Source organism: Nicotiana sylvestris, chromosome 11 (assembly GCF_000393655.2).
Source record: "Nicotiana sylvestris chromosome 11, ASM39365v2, whole genome shotgun sequence".
NCBI lineage: Eukaryota > Viridiplantae > Streptophyta > Magnoliopsida > Solanales > Solanaceae > Nicotiana > Nicotiana sylvestris.
The window spans coordinates 48,881,226-48,897,194 of NC_091067.1; the positions used below are offsets into that span (position 1 = coordinate 48,881,226).

General features: G+C 36.2%; 1 long non-coding RNA gene across 4 annotated transcripts; it reads right to left on the reverse strand.

Moving 5' to 3' along the window:
- Positions 1 to 800: 800 nt before the first annotated feature.
- On the reverse strand, positions 801 to 2,703 carry LOC104213065 (uncharacterized). Of its 4 annotated transcripts, none has more exons than XR_707504.2 (4): positions 2,440 to 2,703; positions 1,881 to 2,261; positions 1,746 to 1,833; positions 801 to 1,568 (listed from the first exon to the last, which is right to left on the reverse strand). It is a non-coding gene; the product is annotated as an uncharacterized lncRNA (long non-coding RNA). The 4 variants fall into 4 exon arrangements; XR_707505.2 differs by having other exon boundaries at positions 801 to 1,302; positions 1,500 to 1,833; XR_707506.2 differs by having other exon boundaries at positions 801 to 1,833; positions 1,881 to 1,958; positions 2,091 to 2,261; positions 2,440 to 2,702.
- Between the last annotated feature and the right edge of the window lie 13,266 nt (positions 2,704 to 15,969).

A 15,969-nucleotide genomic window follows, 5' to 3' on the forward strand; every position in this document is an offset into this window, starting at 1 on the left:
ATAAACAACGGAAATTTAGCCTTTGTGATCTATATTACGAGGATACTGGGTGGGGGTATGTAATTACATTTGGTTTTTTGCATCATTGTATCTTGGAAGAGTCATACGAAGTACTGATAGGCTTTCTAACGTAGAGTGGGAAAGAATTTAAAGTAAATTAGTGCATCATGAGTTCTCCAAGTGTAAGAAGAAAACACTGTATTTGAGAGAATGAATATAACATCAAATGAGATAATGAATTTAGGAAAAATTCTTTATTTTGTCAGACAAGTCAGCCTATTTTATGTGTCCGTTAATGTGCCAGAATGATATTTTTAGTGATTATTATCTATTAGAACACAAACAAATAAGGGGGGAGAAAGGGGAAACAAATTGCTTTCACCCTACGGAGATGAATTGAACCATAATTATTTTTTAATGTTTGCTTCGATAATACATTGTTGCCAAAGTCTGTAAGAAATTCTCTTTTTTTAAATCCTGAAAGGTTCTTCGATGAAAATTGGTGAATTACATGTTACTTTGATCGGTCAATCAGTCCACATCATAAACTAATGGAATAACCTAGTAGCACACACCAACAACCTTTTTCCTTTGTTGTACCATTACATTTGAGACAGTGACGTTACAATTTCCGTACAGAATTATTTCTAAGAGTATTTTCGATGCCCAACATGTTCTGTATGATGACCATGACTGATATTGTTTTTTTTATTTTTGTAGAATTGTTGACGTTTCTCTTACGTTCAGTACAACCAACATACTTGCAGAAGAAGTTCAACACTGTAAGGTAACCAACTATCTTATATCATGCCAAATTGTTATCATCCGTGGATGGTATGATTTATAGAAGTAGCAAAGGACCAACCAATATACATGATTCAACCTACAGAATGTTCAGAGATATGGGCCTGACATGGATATTTTTACAGAATGCACTAAATTTAGACTGGAGAAGTAGTCCTATCATTTTGATGTTGCCTAACAAGAAATTCTCCCAAAAAAATATTGAAACAGTATATCAGTTTTTTATGTTGGAGTTAAGAGTTCATCCAAGATATTCTTCATAGTGCAGGGCCAAATGAAATAATTAACAAATTTAGACAGAAATCATCAGTTTCCTGTGATGCAATATGTTAAATCGTCAATTCATTTTTTTCGAATGGAAGAGGACACAGAAATGCCATATTTCAAGAATACCCATTCAGTCATTTGAGAGGTTCTTACTACCACACTTGGTACAATTGGCTGCCTCTTTTATGCCTACAACGTCATGCCATTGACAAGTAACCAAGATGAAAACCTCTGCCACAAAGTTAAAGAGCTCAAAAACTGATTACCAAATTCATTGGGCTGATTATAGCAAACACATTCACGTGAATATGATAAATATCCCAAAAGTACTACATGATATAGAATGAAACAAGAAGGTTAAATAATTCATTATTCTCTAATCAAAAAGAAGAGGTAGACGAAAGAGAGAACAAATACATGACATTCACCTGCAAAGCTTGGGCACCATCATGCAGCTACAAAATTGCAGCAGGAAAGGCAAGAGCTTAACGTTGTTTCTAGGAAATGCAGCTTTTTGTCAGTCTTTACACTAAATAATGTCAGCTCAAAAATTTTCACAAAGAATTTACCGTAGGTTCCGAAGTGCTCCTACTGATGCATAATATTTAGCCTTAATGATTCATTATATTAAGTAGAAATAGCACTGGGTCAGGAATAAATGCACCATTTAATACCTTAGCAGATTGGGCTAAAGAAGCCAATGCCCCTAATGCTTCTTGTTGGATCGTTTGTTTTCCATCCTGCATTTCAAGCAACAAAAAGCTGAGGAAAATATTATCAGTCTCCTGCACTTGTCAATAGTGAAATACCTTTGTGATTTGGTGCTCCAAGAATTTCCACACAGGTGCACAAGCAGTTAACAATTTCATCTAGGTAGATTTGACATTCTGTTGAACCAGACGATTATGTGAATGACGAGATAGTGACATAACAAAGCAGCCCCAACAAAGCTGATGATCAATCTGTGCATCCAAATAAGTAATTGTTAATCATTTCAATCAAAAAGAATAACAACGAACCTCGCCTCTTAACTCTGCATAGTAAACAGACTGAAGTTGTTGGTTTCGTTAGCAAGTTCTTCATATGAAAATTCCACTGATTTATCCACTGCGATTCTTGGGGGCTCTGGAGAAGTACCCTAATTCAGAGGATCCCCTTCAAAGCTATTTTAATATCTCAGACTTGATAAGCTGAAAAAGATAAAGATGTCACATGAGCAGTAAAATAGGGCTAACCAGTTGAGAGCTGTTTTGCCACACTTAAAAAGATATTAGCAGAAACTCAAACGGTTTGATTTTGCAGTTTCATGTGTCAACAAAAAATTTGTCTATTTACTAAAATTGTAGAACAACTTAATGGCAAACCAACCATTAACCGATGAAGTTGAAGACGATTCTTCTACTGGAGCAAAGGGAAGATGACACAGAGAACAAGGATAGACAGAGAGAAGATGAAGATGGTGACAGGTGTTGGGGAGGGTAAACATTGATTTACCAAGAAGGCCCTAAAAGAGGTTGATATTACAAATTCTGAAAGGTAAACTAAAGTGATAAAAGGCTAAACCAAGGGCAAAATGTCACCCCAAAAAATAAATTCTGACACGCGTACATTACTAATATATAGAAGAGCGAGAGAAGCAGCTGAACATTACTAATATATAGAAGAGCGAGAGAAGCAGCTGAAGGTAGTCATGTCTACTTGCTGCTAAAGGGTATTCTGGTCATTTCATATTGCTCCTAAATTTGACTGAAAGCTAATGCGTGTGATCAATATGACAGCCGACGCATTACTGATTTATCTGCGGTACTTCAGTATGACAGATAAGTCACTCTCTATCTCTATCTGTTCATCTTCTTTGTTTTTCTCTATCTAACCATCTTCTTTGTTTTTCTCTATTTAATTTGTATCTAATTTCAAAGTACAGAATTAAATTTGCTATGCTTTTTCCTCTCTTCGGTGAGAATTCCACAATCTTTTTCTTCGCTGTAAGAAAGAATTGGTGTTTGGCTTGGATTTTTGTGGTTCATTAGTTGCTAAATTGACATAATCACATGGTTCACAGTCACCGCTGATCTTCGCTCAGAATTCTTTTGGCTTCTGCTTCTTCGTTGTAACAGAAATTAGGGTTTTGTTTGGGGTTTTGTAGTTCAGTAGTTGCTCAATTGACATAATCATATGGCTGAAAGGTTGGTTTATTGTTCTATTTTTTTCCATTACATGTGACTGTGATTGTTTTATTTTTGGGTTCTTGCTGATTTGTTGCTCGAAATTAAATTGTAATTTTATGTTAGTTTTGTGAAATTCAAAAATACCTAGAAAAGAAATTGGGATTTCCTTCGACTATCTAACGTTTAGGCTCTTTATTGCTTTGGTAGCCACTTTGCTGCTATTCTGGAGATCATCCATTAATTGAAGTTCTCTGCACCTTCCTATTCAATATGGATTTTCCCAATAAGGAAAACTAACAAATACAGAGGGTGACAATTGGTTGTCCATTGAGTTGAGATTATGGGTTCAAAATTTAATATTAGTTGAAATTTTGGTGGTATTTGGGACCGCGCATAGGGGTTTAAACCAACAATGTTCAATGATATTTTTTATGTACTAATATGTAAACTTTTTTTATGGATAATCTAAAAAATAAGTCTTTCTTATGTATAAGAGGAAAGGGTATGGATATGCTTCCTCTGAGATTTCTCTAACAAGCAAAGTTTTGTTTAGTTTATAAAAAGATTAGTGAGAAAGCTGAGATTTTAATAATTTGGAGGTCATTATGAGCTCATTGTATTTTTTTATTGTTATCAAGAAATGTGAATATGAGCTCATTGTCTTTTTTGATAAAAAAAATGTGAATTCTGAGCTAAGCTATATTCACTATTAGATTTGACAATCTATCTGGCGATAGAAACTGTGATGTTTAATTGTTAGCATGTAGGAAAGAGCTCATATGGAGAAATTAGGTAAATACACACATACAGAGAGAGAGACTTGGTCATCTTTAATCTTTTGGGCACTTCCACAATTTTAGCATATAATTAACTGGAAGGCTACAATGTTACCATCTTTCAATAAACTTTGACAAGAACTAACTTGAAACATGAAGTCATGGAAAATCTTCATAGTTTTTCTTTTTCCTGAGAAGGTAACATGAATGTTCATGGCTTATTTGTGGAACTGATTATAAAATTGTAACACTAAGTGTATTAGCATATAACTAATAAACACTTCTATAGCAAATCTACTATAACTTGTTGTTATGCATCTCATTTGACTTCGAATTTTCTTGCATAAATTGCAGATATTGAACTAATTGATAGACTTCAATCAGTTCCTACAGTTACTTACATGATTTTTTTAACCAAAAGTACAGGGTATACAAAAATAATGTACCTCTTCATCATCTCTGTTCTCACTTCTCTCATACCTTAAAGAAAAGGAAGATAAAGGCTGAAGAGTTATTAAAAAGGTGGAAACAAAAGTAGAAAGCACTAATGAAACTATGTGAAAATAAGATCCGCCCTAAGCTTAGTCGCCCATAGTCTTCAAGATTGAGCATTACCAAAGAATGTAAATACCAAAGTAGTTCATAGAAATCATGCAATTACCAAAGCAGTTCATAGAAACCATACATGATAGTTCAAGTGACAAACTGCATTCCAGTTACCATGAAATTTTTTATTGGAAATTCATATTCCACTTGCATCATAAGAACAATGGATACATCGGGAATTGTTGTCACCTTTTTATTGCATATTTGAACTTGGAAGCATAAATATATTTAAACAACTTGACTTTGGGTTACCCAAAAAATATTTTGAATATGGTATCTCGAAAGTGGTTATCAAAGTATTCAATCTCCATGTGAAATTAAATATAACTACATGTGCATCTCGGTGAGTGATTATAAACATAATTTGAATGGGCAACATGTAGCTTATCTTATAACACTATATATATGACATGTCAGAAGAAAAGAGGATACTTTACAGTTATTCAGCAAAACAAGTTTAACTAATTATCTCATTGTTGATTTTCCAAGCCATCACTGAAACGGTGAATCTATCTATGAAGCTCTATTTAGAATTTATTTATTTGCGTACTTTGTTGATGCAGTTGTTGAAGTGCATTATCTACTACACTCTATGACGAACTATTGTTGTTCATGTGGTAGATTTTGTATCTCTTTTCAGTTGGTAATAAGTTTTGTTAAGGCCAATCAATTCTTGGTAAAAAATTAAAAAAAAAATGCAATAGTTTGTATTTTCTGCATTTTGATCTTTTAACAGCTCTGTTTCACTGTTTGGTTTATTTGATTTATTAGTTCACAGTAATTCTTTGCAGCATTTGGCAGTAGCTGCTTAAAATGATTTTAAAGTTCTTATGAACCATCATATTGCCTTATCTTGAGCAAGTGCAAGTTGATGTCCCTCTTAATTTGTTCAAGCACTTTTGCCTACAAATTTTACTTATTGTTGGCACTAAATCACACTAGATTAAAATCTTTTTCGGGAAACCATAGAGTTTTTTGTTTCATTAGAGGGGCACTTAATTCTCACTATCTGGGAAGAAGATAACATCATCTAGATTAAATGACATCTCTTTTGCTTAAATTTTTCTTTGATCGCATTTGAAATTGCATAATACAAAATATTGCATTTTTGGTATAATACACACACTACTTTTCGTATACTTCTCTTAAAAACCCCTATTTCCTTTTGGCATGAATGCTAGCTGATCTAATTAACTTCGAATTTGTACTGATCTCTCCCCCTATTACAAGATATTTCCATTGATAAACTTGTGATGCATAACAATGAAGTTTTTTAAAATAGGTTTTTTTGGGCTTCTCTAATGTGTTCCCTTTTCTTGCACATCTAAAGGTATAACTTTTCTATGGCAAGAAATACTGAAGCTACTGCCAACGAGTCCAAAAATGAATCTAAGGTAAAAAAAATCTACTTTTCCCTAATGATAAAATTTGTTTTGTTGATTCATGATTTATTTTCGAGATTGTGGTTTCTAATTTTTTATTTGGATTTAGTTTGGAATGATAAACTAATGATCTTGTGTATGTTTGTAATGAAGATTTGGAGGGATAGACCTATATCTATTTTGGAACTTGTATTTTCAAAGGCTGTATTTGACAAAATATTGGTTATATTAGTTTACCATTGCTCTGTGCTCTGTGCCCCAGATATATGTATCTTGAGAATCCAAATTTTTCAAGGCAGTGAAATAATTGTTAAAAGTTAATTCCTGAGTTAGCAGTTGAAAGGTCTACAAAAGAAAATGAGAAAGAATGGAGTTTCTTCTTTTCATTCTCTTGAGGCAACTAATAGTGCAGCTACAGCAAAGATTCTTTTTCATGTTTTCAATAATTTCCTCTAATCAACTTAAAACTATTTGAAATTTGACAATAGTTTGTATTTCTTCCGGTGGTGTAACAGCTTTAACACGTTTAGTAATTTGACTATTTTTTTTATAAGTTACCAATAAATATTTAGAAGCTTCTTCTATCGTTGTGCTCTTCTTTCTATTGTACACTAAAACCATAGTCAATGTTCAAAGTTTCTGCCATATACAAAAACTAATTCTATAATAAGAAACAATTATAGTATTAATTCGTTTGCTTTCCAGCATTATCACTATTGAATTCTTTGTATTGGTCACCATCTTATTTGCCTAGAATAACAAATACACACTTTGAACTGTAACTCTCTGTATCTGTTTATAGAACATTTTATATATAGAAATCGTTGTTACTGCAGATTTGATGTTAAAGTTTTATAGATTACTTGAACTGTAGATGTCAACTGTTAAAAAGCATTTACCGTCAGCTTGTTGTGCGCAGAAAAGGAAGCAACAGTGCTCAACAGAAATCATCTCTAAAATTAATCGTAGGAGACGTGATCTATACAAGCAATTATCAGTTGATAAAAAAGAATTACTTTTAACACGCCGGCGATCAAAAAAACTTGAATTAAAAAAGGGTTCGACTGCGCTGCTTGAATATACCAAACAAGCTGCTGGGTTTGAGCTGCATACAGAAAAAACTCTGACGATAGTCGAGGCACCATGCATTGCTGGGAAAGGTTAGAAACCGAAAAAGATTTATTCGAACAAAAGACACATCTACATATACACTATTTGTAGACAGAAATATATGCATGTATGAAAATGTTGGTTTGTGTTTAGTCAACAATGGCATGCTGAAAATGTTGGTTTATGTTTAGTCAACAATGGCATGCCAATTGGAAGAGTTGGTGGAAAGAGTTGGTGTGGATGCTAGGAGGAAGCTTCCTCCTTTGATGTCACCCATGACATCAAGAGGAGGTAGTTTGATGTCACCAATGACATCAAGAGGAGGTCTTTACCTCTATAAATAGATGCACTCCTTCACTTGTAGAAATCATCCCAAAATAATACAATACATTGTAGTGAGTAGAGAGTTAAGAGAGAAATTCTCTTAAGTGTAATTGGGAAATCTCCCCTTCCTTTGTTAATATTAAAAGGGCAATTGTTCTCTGGTGGACGTAGGATTATTTTGATCCGAACCACGTTAAATCTTGTGTTCTTTCTTTTACGTTTCCGCTAACAATTGGTATCAGAGCGACAGGATTCTTTAACGATCCAAGGAGAAAGAACAAGCAAATATGAGTTCCATGAAGTTTGAAATTGATAGATTCAATGGACGCAACAACTTCAATATCTGGAAGATCCAGATGATGGCGTTACTGCGGAGGGAAGGTTCAATCCATGCTATTGACGGAAAGTATCCTACGGATATATCAGCTCCCGACAAGGAGAAGATTGAAGGGGATGCATTGAGTGCAATCCAACTATCCCTTGCACCTAACGTGCTTTGTGAAGTGAGTACGGGTACCGAAGAGACGGCCAAACAGTTGTGGGAAAAGCTAGAAGGGCTATACCAAGACCGATCAGTGACAACAAGAATGTTGTTACAACGGCGTCTTCACACATTTAAGATGGGGTCAGGTACTTCGTTACAAGATCATTTAGATGCGTTTAATAAACTTGTCATGGACTTACAGATTGCAGGAATTAAAAGGGAGGAGGAGACGCTTGCATGTGCTTTGCTATTTTCATTGACTTCAGGATATCGTGATATTGAGAATTCAATGATGTATAGCAAGGAGCCTATCAAGCTTGAGCAAGTGCGGCAGGCACTTAACTCTAGTGATGTGCGGAGGCACATTGAAGGAGATAGAGATGACCAGGCAAGTGGCCTCTTTGTAAGAGGCCGGACTAGCCAACAGGGAAAGACCAAATCAAAGCACAGATCAAAGTCTCGTGTGAACAAGAAGAATACAGAGTGTTGGGGTTGTGGCAAGAAGGGGCACTTTGAACGAGATTGCCCAATGTCAAAGTCCAAGGAAAAGGCGAGTGCATCTACAGTTGAACAGGTACATAATTTTGATAATGATTATGTACTAACAACATCGTGTAATAATAATAGTAGTTATGAAAACAAATGGGTGTTAGACTCTGCTTGTACTCTGCATATGACGTTCCGAAAAGACTGGTTTAGCAGCTACGAGAAAAGTGGAGGAACCGTAGTAATGGGCAATAATGCAACTTGTGCAATAGTTGGCATTGGCTCAGTTCGGGTTCGCTGCCATGATGGAATCGTGAGGACTATTACACAAGTCCGTCATGTTCCTGATCTGAAGAAGAATTTGATCTCCTTGGGTACTCTGGATGAACAAGGCTACAGGTACATGAGCGAAGCAGGAACTATGAAGGTGACTAAAGGTTCTTTAGTCATGCTGAAAGGCAAGCTGGAGAACGGCCTTTACACATTGGCCGGAAGCACCATTGTTGGCTCTGCAAATGCATCTACAGTGCAGTTATCTAATGATGACAAGGCAAGACTATGGCACATGAGACTGGGTCATATGAGCGCACGTGGACTGGAGATGTTGAGCAATCGTAAACTTTTGGAAGGTGAGAAGATCAGCACGCTTGACTTCTGTGAGCACTGCGTTCTAGGGAAGCAGAAGAAGGTCAGCTTCAGCACTGGCAAACACAAGACAAGAGGAGTGCTAGACTACATCCATTCAGATTTATGGGGTCCTTCTAAACTTCCATCGAAGGGCGGAAAGAGGTATCTTCTCATTTTTATTGATGATTTCTCACGAAAGGTTTGGGTGTATTTTTTGAAGGCAAAAAGTGATGCTTTTGAAGCATTTAAAGAGTGGAAGATTTTGGTTGAAAATCAAATGGAGCGGAAAATCAAGTATCTTCGCACAGACAATGGCTTGGAGTTTTGCAATGAAGAGTTTAATGAATTCTGCAAGGTTCATGGGATCTCAAGACATAGGACTGTCAGGCATACCCCACAGCAGAATGGAGTTGCCGAGAGAATGAACAGAACTCTTCTTGAAAAGGCTCGTTGTATGCTCCTACAAGCCAAAATGTCCAAAGTATTTTGGGCTGAAGCAGTTCACACTGCTGCTCATATTGTCAATCGATCTCCAGCATCGACAATTGACTTTAAGACTCCGAATGAGGTATGGTCAGGTGAACCCTCTAACTATTCATACTTACGAGTATTTGGGTGTCCAGCTTATTATCACGTTAATGAAGGAAAGCTTGAACCAAGGGCTAAGAAGGCCATATTCGTAGGGTATGTGGATGGAGTAAAAGGGTACAAACTTTGGTGTTTGTCTTTACTCAAATTTATAGTTAGTAGAGATGTCACCTTCGATGAATCCTCTATACTTGATCCCCGTAAAGTTTCCGTGGAGTTTTCAGGAAACAAGAACAACGAGCAGGTGGAGCTTCCGGTGGAGCTTGCCAAGGAAAAGGATCAAGAGACTCAGGTTAAAGATGAGTCAGAAGATGTAGGCCTTGAAGAACTTGCTGTCAATGAACCATACACAATTGCAAAGGGGAGGGAGAAGAGGCAGACACGAGAACCGAAACGCCTTATAAATCAAGCAAACTTGATTGCATATGCGTTCGTAGCTGCACAAGAAGAGATTAAAGATCTGGAGCCCTCCTCGTATATTGAAGCAACTTCTTGCAAGGATGCTGCACAATGGCGGTTAGCCATGACTGAAGAGATGGAGTCTCTTCACAAGAATCAGACATGGGTCTTAGTGAAAAGACAAAAGGGGAAGAGGACAGTTGGATGCAAGTGGGTCTACCGAAAGAAAGAGGGAATTCCTGAAGTGGAAGATGCTAGGTTCAAGGCGAGATTGGTTGCAAAAGGTTTCAGCCAAAAGGAGGGAATTGACTACAATGAGATTTTCTCTCCGGTCGTGAAGCATAGCTCAATTCGCGTGCTACTAGCATTGGTTGCACAATTTGACTTGGAGCTTCAACAGCTTGATGTCAAAACTGCTTTCTTACACGGTGATCTAGAAGAGACAATCTATATGGATCAACCTGAAGGTTTCCTAGCTGAGGGAAAAGAAGATCACGTATGCCAACTAAAGAAGTCTTTGTATGGTTTGAAGCAATCCCCTAGACAGTGGTACAAGAGGTTTGATGCATTCATGACTACACATGAATTCTCAAGGAGTGCATTTGATAGTTGTGTGTATCACAAGAAGATGTCTGGTAACTCAATGATTTATTTACTGTTGTATGTTGATGATATGCTTATTGCTGCTAACAACATTACAGAGATAAATGCTTTGAAGAAACTATTGAGTAAGGAATTTGACATGAAGGATTTAGGAGCTGCAAAGAAAATCCTTGGTATGGAGATTTCAAGAGAAGACGATGTTGTACATCTTTCTCAGAAGAGGTATATTGAAAGGGTTCTCGAGAGATTCAATATGCAAACGTGCAAGCCTGTAAGTACACCATTAGCTCCTCATTTTAAACTTTCAGAGTCACAAATGCCTCAGTCCGAGGATGAGGTGGAGCATATGTCAAAGATTCCTTATGCCAGTGCAGTTGGTAGTATTATGTATGCTATGGTATGCACACGTCCAGATATTGCTCAATCTGTAAGTGTGGTAAGTAGATACATGTCCAACCCAGGAAAGAGGCATTGGGAAGCTGTCAAGTGGATATTGAGATATCTCAAAGGAGCTTCTGGTGTTGGTCTTACCTTTCGAAAAAGTGGTACAGGTATTTCAATTCTCGGTTATGTGGATTCTGACTATGCAGGAGATCTTGACAGAAGAAGGTCCACAACTGGATACATCTTTACCCTCGTTGGCAGTGCCGTCAGTTGGAAGTCGACTTTGCAGTCGATTGTCGCTTTGTCTACGACAGAAGCAGAATACATGGCAGCAGCGGAGGCGGTAAAGGAAGCTATCTGGTTGAAAAGTTTAGTAGCGGAATTGAGTTTGGTTCAGCTGGAATCAACTCTTAGATGTGATAGTCAGAGTGCTATTCATCTAATGAAAAATCAGAGATTTCATGAGCGCACTAAACACATTGATGTCAGATTTCATTTTATTCGAGATGTTATTGATGAGGGAACTATCAAGGTCGTGAAGGTTATCACAGACGATAATGCTGCAGACATGTTGACCAAGATAGTCCCGCTCGCTAAGTTTGCACACTGCAAGGACTTGGCGGGGGTGTGCATCAACTGATGCAACTCCGAAGAGAACAGTTGCTAGGTGGAGGTGGTATGTTCAACAATGGTTTGATTCTTCTTGTTTCTTACAACGGGGTTGCCCAGTAAGCTTAGAAGTTTTGGCCAGAGTTGTTCACACGCTCGAAACGCAAACCAAGGTGGAGATTGAAAATGTTGGTTTATGTTTAGTTAACAATGGCATGCTGAAAATGTTGGTTTATGTTTAGTCAACAATGGCATGCCAATTGGAAGAGTTGGTGGAAAGAGTTGGTGTGGATGCTAGGAGGAAGCTTCCTCCTTTGATGTCACCCATGACATCAAGAGGAGGTAGTTTGATGTCACCAATGACATCAAGAGGAGGTCTTTACCTCTATAAATAGATGCACTCCTTCACTTGTAGAAATCATCCCAAAATAATACAATACATTGTAGTGAGTAGAGAGTTAAGAGAGAAATTCTCTTAAGTGTAATTGGGAAATCTCCCCTTCCTTTGTTAATATTAAAAGGGCAATTGTTCTCTGGTGGACGTAGGATTATTTTGATCCGAACCACGTTAAATCTTGTGTTCTTTCTTTTACGTTTTCGCTAACAATGTATATATGTGTTCTTCGTCGTGATTGTACTTAAATACAATTTGCTCTTACTAAACATATTTAGATTTCCATATTAGCAGGTATATCTTCAGTTGTGGGGGCAGTAGTTGATTGTCACAAAGGAAAATATATTGGTAAGTGAGTGAAAATATGTTTTTTTGTAGCTTGACTGTACTCCCTTTTAATATATTAATTAGAATTATTTGTATGCTAGGTTCGACCTCTGGTGCACCCTGTGACCGACATCATGTAGAGACATCTATTGTCATAAACAAAGGTTTGTCTCAATTTAATCTAGGTTTATCTCAATTTAATCTTATAACACCACCTGCTGCCTCTCTCTTCTCAACACTAATAGGATATATTGTTGCAACTAATATACACAGGTTCTAAATCAAAAATAACAAGTTGGAACTGGAACATTAGAGAACTACCCACTGATGCAACCATTTTAAAAACTGTACCAGATTGTAAATATTTTGGAGCAAAAAGATTTGAATATGAGCCGCCGACATTTTGTTGTAGCAATGGTTCAGTTAAGTTGACGTCACATGAAATGCCTAATGAACTCTTGAATTTATATTTAGGCAATACTGAAGAATCTGAACACTTCCGTACCTACCTTAGATTATACAACAATATGTTTGCATTTACTTCCCTTGGGGTGCACTATGACAAAGTACTAGCAAAAAGAAACCAAGGAATTTATACATTTAGAGTACAAGGTCAAATGTATCACTTTATAAATGATTTAATTCCAACAAAATCGGCGACCAAGAAATTTACAGTTGTATTTTTATGATGAGAATGCAGAAATATTAAACCGAATGGCTTCGTCGGATATATACTTCGACAATCAATTGTTCAGAAGCTAATGAACATACTAAAGATAAATCCTTATTGTATCTTCTTGAAATCTCTAATACATATTCCAGAATTATCAAACTTTTATATTGCATTGAGATGTGGCTCTGGCTTAGATCAACGAGTATATAACCTGCCAACTGTGTCATAAGTAGCAGCATTATGGCTAGAACAAGAAATGAGCAATAATAGTTTTACACCCCATATTCGAATTTATACTCACAGTAACAAAAGCCAATTAGTAAATTACTATTATGGTTGCTATGATCCTTTGCAATATCCACTTTTATTTCCTTATGGTCAAAACGGCTGACATTGCGGTATTCCAAAAATCGTACAACCTAGAAATAAATTGAGAAAGTGAGCTTACTATGAGACTGAGCAGCTTCCGAGTGTCTCTAACATGTGTTCAATTGATGGACTACTTGATATGGAAGCGGATGTTCTGCAAAAGGGGAAACGAAAAAGAAATAATGTTTCTTGTCGTGAATACTACTGTTACAAACTCCAGATGAGAGACAATGAGGAAAACGGAGTTTTACATTCTAGTAGATTATTTCAACAATATTCAGTTGATGAATTCATCAAAGTAGAAACTCAAAGATTAGATTTTGCCTCATTTAACCAAGATTTATTTCGGATTGATGTACTACAAGGACTTTTAGATATCTTGAGACTTGGCGAAAGAGAAGCTTCTAAGATAGGAAAACAAAACTTTCTTCCAACAAGTTTTACGGGTGGTCCGAGAGATATGCGTCAACGTTATATGGATGTTATTGCGTTAGTACAACATTTTGGAAAGCCTGATATATTTCTGACCATAACATGTAATCCCTCTTGGCTTGAAATAAAGGAACATTTGCTCCCAACAGACGGAACTCAAAATAGGCCTGATTTAATTAGTTGAGTATTCAGAGCAAAGGTAGAAGAGATGAAACAGATATATTAAAAAGAATCATATTTGGAAAAGTTGCCGCCTTTATGTACAATATAGAATTTCAAAAATGCGGTCTTCCACAAGCCCATTTTCTTGTTATACTTACTGATGACTACAAATTATTAACGCCCGAGGCTTATGACAAATTTGTTTGTGCTAAGTTGCCTGACCCTGATACATACTCATACTTACATAAGCTTGTCGTTAAACACATGATGCATGGGCCTTGTGGTCATTTAAATCCCACAAATTTATGTATGAAAAGAAATGAGTGCAAATTTAAGTACCCCAAGAGTTTCGCTGATGAGACGATGAAAGGAAAGAACTCATACCCAATTTATAGAAGACGAAATATTGGTAAATTTGTGAAAGTTAGAAAACAATTTCTTGATAACTCATGGGTTGTTCCTTACAACCCCTATCTGCTATGTAAATACAATTGCCATATAAATGTAGAAGTTTGCTCCGATATTAAAGTTGTGAAATATATATACAAATATATCTGTAAAGGACATGATAAGATATCATTTGGCTTACACGAAGATAATACAAATATACAAATAGATGAGATAAAAGAGTATCAATCTGATAGATGGGTGTCACCTCCAGAAGCTATGTGGCGCTTATTTGCATTTTCTATTAGTGAAATGACTCCGAGTGTTTACCACCTCCCATTACATCTTGATGGACTACAATTTGTTTCTTTTAAAAAACCCGACACAATAGATAGTATCGTGAAAAATCCTATGATCAAGAAGACGATGCTGACAGAATTCTTTTTGATGAATGAAACAAACAAACATGCTAAAGAGCTTAAATTATTGTATAAAGATTTTTCACAACACTTCGTATAGTCATCTAGCTATAAAATGTGGACTCGACGACAACAAGGTCACGTTATTGGCCGGGTTGTAACATGTCATCCAACAGAAGGAGAAAGATATTACCTTAGATTATTACTAATGAATGTGAGAGCACCAAAATCATACAAAGATCTTCTAACAGTAAATGAAATATGTTGCGACACATTTAGAGAATCTGCAGAAAAAAGAGGGTTGTTACATTGTGATAACAACTTGATTGAATGTATGTTAGAGGCTGCATGTTATCAAATGCCTTATAGTTTAAGACGTTTATTTGCTACAATATTAGTATACTGTAGCCCTGACAATCCAAGAGAACTACGGGAACAGTTTGAAGATTCAATGTCCGAAGATTTTAAAATCCTAGCCAATATAACAGCAAAAGATATCCACCTCGTTGTTCTGAATCACATCAATGATATACTACATTCTATGGGTCATGATATTAATGAATTCAATCTTGTTTCAGAAAATATTACATCTTCGAAAATGGCAAACAAAGTGAAGGAAGCATATTTCGAAAGAAACATCATTGTGGGTAACGAAGATTTGTTGTTACATAGAAAATTAAATACAGAACAAAAAATAGCATTACGACATAATCTTGCAAAGAGTATTGTCAATGAATCAGGAGCATTTTTCATTGATGGTCCTGGAGGAAGTGGTAAGACGTTTTTATACTGTGCCTTATTAGCAACTGTGAGATCTAAAGGATTTGTAGCATTAGCAACAGCAACTTCTGGAGTTGCAGCTTCGATTCTTCCAGGAGGACGAACAGTTCATTCACATTTTAAATTTCCGATTAATATCGATGAAAAATTTTCTTGCAATATTAGCAAGCAAAGCTCATTGGCATCTTTGATTTGTGATGCAAAATTGATTGTGTGGGATGAAGTATCAATGGCAAAAAAGAACATGATTGAAGCTTTAGATTCTCTATTGAAAGATATAATGAACACAAATGTGCTTTTCGGCAGAAAAGTTGTTGTGTTTGGAGGAGATTTTAGACAAACTCTTCCTGTGGTTCGAAGTGTAAAAAGGAAGATTTCATTCGATAAAGCATATTGAACTCCGAAATAT